The 6290-nt window shown below is 40.7% G+C and overlaps 1 pseudogene; it reads left to right on the forward strand.

The window, feature by feature from the left end:
• The window catches only part of LOC101321770 (pyrroline-5-carboxylate reductase 3-like), a 58498-nt pseudogene extending 57869 nt beyond the window's left edge, over nt 1-629 (forward strand).
• The last annotated feature ends 5661 nt before the right edge of the window (nt 630-6290 follow it).

Raw genomic sequence — 6290 nt, forward strand, 5'->3', positions numbered from 1 at the left:
ACCCCGCGAGTGCTGCCGGTAGGCTCGTCCAACCTGCTCTGAGTAGCCTAGGAGGGGGCCGTGGTGGGGAAGCAGGGCCGCCACTCCAGGAGCAACAAGCCCCGGCTCCTGCGGACCCTAATGGGGGCCTGCGGGCCGGGGGAGGAGGTGTCCCAGGCCCCCGTGGACGTCCTCACCCGCCTCAGGAGCAGCGGCGTGGCCTCTGTGTGCGCCTCCTGAGGCCTTGGCCGAAGGTGCCATCGAGCTGAGCATGCCCAGTGGCCTGGCCCACCGCCTTGCTGCTTAGACCCTGGCGGACAGCCAAGATGCTTCTACGGAAGCGGCAGCAGCCGGCTCAGCTGCAGATCCATGCGCGCACGCTGTGCGGCACCGCCATCCACGAGCTCGACGTGCCGGAGCAGGGCGGGGCGAGCAGCAGGAAGAAGGGCGCAGGCGCTGGGGGTGGACCACGGCCCCCCCCAAGTACCGCCCCCTCCCCTCCTCCCTCCCTGACGCTTTCCGGAGGACTCAGGTTCCTTGCAGCCTGCAGGCCAGTGGAGGAGGTGCTTGAGGTCTGGGAGGATGGGTGGAGGAAGGATCCTGGCCAGCAGGGAACACAGCTGGATGTGATCCCCCTCCACAGACTCTAAGGTCCTGGTAAATGGCAGGTGGAGCTGGTCCTGACGACCCTTCCCTTGGTCAAGAGTCCTGGAGGGTCCCCTCGCCTGGCATCCAATTGACTGCAGGATTTGGTTCTTTAGCATACCCATGAAGGGACAAACAGACCAGGAAAGCCAGGAACTTGGGGCCCTAAGCAGGAACTTGGGTGGGGGCAGGCTGCCTGCAGCCCAGGGCTCATGGGGGCCTCCCTATCCTACGCAGGACCGAGTGCTGGAGACCCTTCCTTCCACCCACCAGCTGTGAGGCTCGAGGCAGAACGATCTGCCTTCTGTCAAAGGGCTAACGCACCTGTGCAGCAGCCTCCCACCCACTCCCTGCGCACCTGCAGCTCTGTGCTGCCCTCCCTGGTGGTCTGCCCGCGACCCACCCACCCAGCCCTGAGCCCCCACCCCCATTCCAGCCTTCATCGACCTGCTGGCCCTCAGCCAGCCACTGTTTGTCTGACCCTGGCCCTTGTTAGAAGGGTCAGCCCAAGTCCATTTCTGCACCTGCTTTTTTTACTTTTGAAATGGCAATAAAGACGCTGTCCTATTAAAAAAAAATAAAAAATAAAAACAAAGATTCTAGGTATAGACTTACACAAGAGACATACTTAAAGGGGAAAAAACCGCCAGTCAAATACTAATCAAAAGAAAGTTGATATAATAATATAATATTAGAAAAAAATAAAATGCAAAGTGAACAATCATTGAAAGAAATAAGAACAATAACTCATTTTGATCAAAGGAACAATTCAGAAGAATATAAAGCAATTAATTAGATTATGCGTCATCAATATTACTTTAAAACTTATAAGAAAAAAGATAGTAATACAAGAAGAAATCGGCAAATCTACTCTCATAAGGAAAGGTTTCACACACTTCTCTCAGAAACCAAGTGAACGAATGGAACACCTCCTAAAAATAGGATACTGAAGAGTTGAACAAAGCAAAGCATTATAGAATTCTGCACTCAACAAAAAGAGCATGCTATTTTCAAGTACCTGTAGAGCATACAAAAAAAATCGATATTTTGCCTTAATGTACAGTTCAACAAATACAAACAACAAAAACAACTAACAGGACACATTCTCTGACCATAACAGAAAACAATTGGAAATTGACAACAAAAATATGGCCAAGAAACAAACAAATCACACTTCCCTAATTAGGTAATTTTGAAGATTAAATCACAACAGAAATAACAGAAAAGTGACAAAAATTGCACTAGATATGAAAAACTTGTACATTCCAATTCAAACAACTCACAGAGGGAAATGTATAGTCTTCTTTCACTTCCTCAACACCTCCATTTACTATAGACCATTATTTAACCAAGCCTCAATTTGCTTATCACAAAAGTGTGTTAGGGCTGCCTCCATGGGCACTTACCTAGATATTAAGCCTTCAGTCATTGTGAATGCATTTTGGATAGACTTCATGCATTTAAACAGTACTGTGTTTCCCAGGAGTCTGTCAACTGTGCATGTATTTAGGTGCCTTGAAGCCCCCCTCAATCAGCCCTTTTGGAGCTTCAGAGAAAAGAAACTGTGGCCACCTTATCACCCTGTATTAATTATCTAGGGATGCTGTAACAAATGACCACAAACTGGATGGCTTAAAGCAATAGAAGATAATTGTCCATCATTCTGGATGTTCAAAGTCTGAAATCAAGGTTTTAAGAGGTCTCTTTCCCTCTAAAGACTCTAGAGGAGAATCCTCTCTAGCCCTTCCTGCCTCTGGTGTCTCTAGGCATCCCATGGCTTACGGCTGCATCACTCCAGTTGGCCTCCATCTTCACATGACCTTCTCTCTGTGTGTCTCATATATGGACACTTGTCATTGGATTTAGGGCCCACCCATATAGTCCAGAATGAGCTTATCTCCAGATCCTTACTGACATTTGCTAAGACTTTTTCCAATAAGGTAATATACGTAGGTGCCAGGAGTTAGGACATGAGAATGTCTTTTTGAGGGTCACTATTCAACCCACTATACACCCTTATATGACTCTCATTATCAACACCATCCTTTTATTCTTTAATTTTTGAGTTCCAACCACAATCATTTTTGTTGAATTATGGAAAAAAACCCAAAATTGACTGAATTCCAGCATACGAAGATAAATTGTGAAAATATGTCATTCCTTGCATCCAGCCAACTACCTTAACAGAGTGTCGGTCTAGTTCAGTCACACAGTGCACAGTCCTTTAATTATTGTACAGTTTCTGGCCCATCTGATTCAGAAATACTCTCTGATTTCTTGCAAAAGAACCAAAGTGGTAAATTTAGCCCATGAACTATGAACCAAATGAGAGTTAGCATTTAGCTGAGTCATTAGAAGGTGCAGTGTCATATATTTCCAGCAGACTACCCAAGTTGAATTTTCAGGGAAACCTTGAAAATTAGCTTCAACTCAATTCTCATTTTCAAAAGAAAAGTATTTCTAGTCATTTCTCCCAACATTGCCCATCACTCATGCAAAAATCAGGGAAGATTAGCTAAGAATGTTATTCTGTTCCTCTAAGATGTACTTGAAAAGAACGGTATTTATATATATTTTTTGGTGTAGTCACTTAGTCCCTGGTTTCTTTCCCTTTAGTAACCATTTATCCCTTTCTCTGGGTCATTCCTGGTTAAACCATTCTCTCCCATGGTGAGGTATAGGTAATAGAGATCCTTTTGCTGAAAAACCTCAGAGTGGCCACTGTGAGGCGCCCTAGCTTGCATACAAGGGTGTTATATTATTTAAAGATATATAAATAGTGTCTTGTACTGAAATATCCCCTTCAGCTAGGAGCTACAAATTCAACACAGACTCCGACACTACAGGATTTGATAACACAAAGGAAAGATTCTGAGAAATGTGAAAGTCAGAGAGAGCATAAACACCACCCCCAAGAAAACTCCTTTAAAGAAGACCCCCTCTCATTTCCTTTCGTGCTCACACATTCACCAGTTTATATAAGCCAACCCCTTATTTCTTTTTCTCCCTTAATTTTGGCATTAAATGTTTTAATTTCATATTTAAAGTTTCTATAAAATCACCACTCTGAGTGTGATAAACAATGTGATATTTACAAGCACCGCTGCCTCTTTATAGCCCATCCCTTTATAGTAGTCACTCTGAAGTGGGTATCTTGGACCAAATAAACAGGGGTGAGTGTTCCCAAATGAAATACATGTTGTTCCAATCCAATCTTTTAATAATATTCAATATCTATCAATTATCTCTGTATCTATTTTTCTATCTTTCTGACCACTTAAAAATTTGAACTTTTTCTCTTTGTAGCAATAGAGGTATCACATTGAAATTACATTAAAGAACAATTTATTTATTCTGCAAACATCTTTATTGTCCCTTTTCAGTTCTACGAAAGTAAAACGATGTAAACAGGGACATTCTGGAGAAGAGAGCATATCAAGTTGCTCCTTTCCTTGGAAAAAGCATAGGATCAACTATGGGAAGTGGATAAAAGAAGACAGATCGCTTTTACTCTACATCTTTTTTGTATGTGCACATGTATCTTGGATGCCTCTGAGAGTATGGTGAAGACCTGTTCCCTTTGAGGCTCAGTACTTCAGAATATTTCTAAGGGAATATGGCCAAACAGGACAAGAGTTTTCCTCCACTCCCCAAGAAAACTTACCATGAAAGAGAGAAAAGTCTGTCCTGGTCCTCCTGATGCAATTCTAGGGTACAGGCTTTTGTAAGTGAGAACTCCTTGTTATAAAGACTGGATCACTTTGGAACTTCTCCCGGCCAAGCCATCCTATATGAGCCTTAGGGTAAACGACTGTGTGTACATGTGGTGTAAACAGCAGGGGAGGCCAGGTTCACCTTGCGTGACAGAACTGCGTGTCACACTAAGAAGAGAGGTCATCTCCCACAGTGAATCCCAAGAAACAACTTTGACATCACTTTTCCAAATAGGGTTTCTTCTAACATCACAACATTTTTTTTCCATTTTGTGTGTATGTGTGTGTGTGTCTGTGTGTACCATGAAACTAAAGAATTGTATATTCCATACTTTGAATTAATTAATAAGCAAGCACAAGGAAATGATACTTGTCTGCAGAGGGTGCATGCTGGAAAGTTGTATAGGAAAAATTTGAATATTTAGAATGAAGTCAAATGATGGAGGACCTTGAAAAGAGAAGAGAAAGGCTCAGATTGGTAAAGTAGGCAACTGAAGACAGCAGAAATTGTTAAGGTGTATAAGATATGGTTAAAGTCTGTTTAGGGAAGATTCGTTTGGTGGTGATGCTAAGATTCTTTGAAAGGAAAAAAAGTTACTTAATTTCTGTACATTTTAATGTCCTCACCTGTAAAAAAAAATGGTGAATAATAATACCTCCTATTTCACAAAGTTTGGGTGAGGAGTAAGTGAATTAATACATTTAGAACACAAATATGTACAGTCCTCAATAACATTATCATCACCATATGCAACCACCATCTCCACCATCCTCACCATCTTCATCATTTTCTTCTCTTTCCAAAAAAAGCACATGCAAAAAGAAAAAAATCCCTATAAATAGAGAGAGATAATCCAGGTTTATGATTCTTAAAGAAGTTTTACAGATGATGAGGCCAATTCCTGCATCCAGTCAGGAGCAGGACATGTTGGATAGACGACATAGTGGCGCAAACTGTCATTTTGTACACACAAAAACTTGTCATATTTGTCTTGCACATAGACTTATATGTAAATATAAGCATTAAAATACAATATGAAGTTAAATTTTTTTTTATTATTACGAGGCATCTTATCCATACTGCCTTTCTCTCACCACGTCTTGTAGAAACTTTATTTTTTCCTTTAAAATGTAGACTTTTTGAAAAATATAATTAAAGTTACTGTTAATTAATACTTCACTAGTTACATTTTATTTTTGACATTTATCGTTTTCTTTCTAATTTTACAAGTAACACATGTTCATTGCAGACAACTAGAAATACATAAAAGCATAAAGTAAAAATGAATCCCCAGCCCCCAGAGACAACCCTCATTGCTATTGATGGTTAATACATCACTTTAGTACCTATTTCCTCCTATGCTTTTTAAATTCAAATTACATACTTTATCTGTTAACTGAGAATACAAAATAATTTTCAGATAGTCAGCTAGAACACCTCATGAGTATCTGTGTGTGTTGTGTGTGTGTGTGTGTACCATACTCATTCTTGATTTCTTGAATTATAATACAAATTTACTTTGCCATAAAATAGATCAAATGTTAAAAAATTATTTAAGAAAGATTTTATTATATATCACGTTTCTTTAAGCAAGAGTTTTGGAGATTTTTATCCCTCTAAATATCCATGTACTTGCAGTAATAAAATGACTCTCCTTCAATTGTATCCAAATTCTTTACACAAAATTAAATTCATAATTCCACTTTTATAACTAGTGTTAAATTAACAGAAATTAAAATACATTATCACATTTCCAGATTCTTTTTTTTAATTAACTGCACAGCATACATATAACAGAAAACTGCATTATCAAGGGCACAGAAATTAGCCCCACCAGCCAATACCATACTTCAGTCAAGCTCAACCGACCTTATTACCTAGATTTGGCTGTGTACCCTCAGGCATGTTATGAACCACATGAGCAGATGACTGAATGAGAAAAAAATATCTCC

The sequence above is a fragment of the Tursiops truncatus genome, chromosome 12, assembly GCF_011762595.2.
Source record: "Tursiops truncatus isolate mTurTru1 chromosome 12, mTurTru1.mat.Y, whole genome shotgun sequence".
Taxonomy (NCBI): domain Eukaryota; kingdom Metazoa; phylum Chordata; class Mammalia; order Artiodactyla; family Delphinidae; genus Tursiops; species Tursiops truncatus.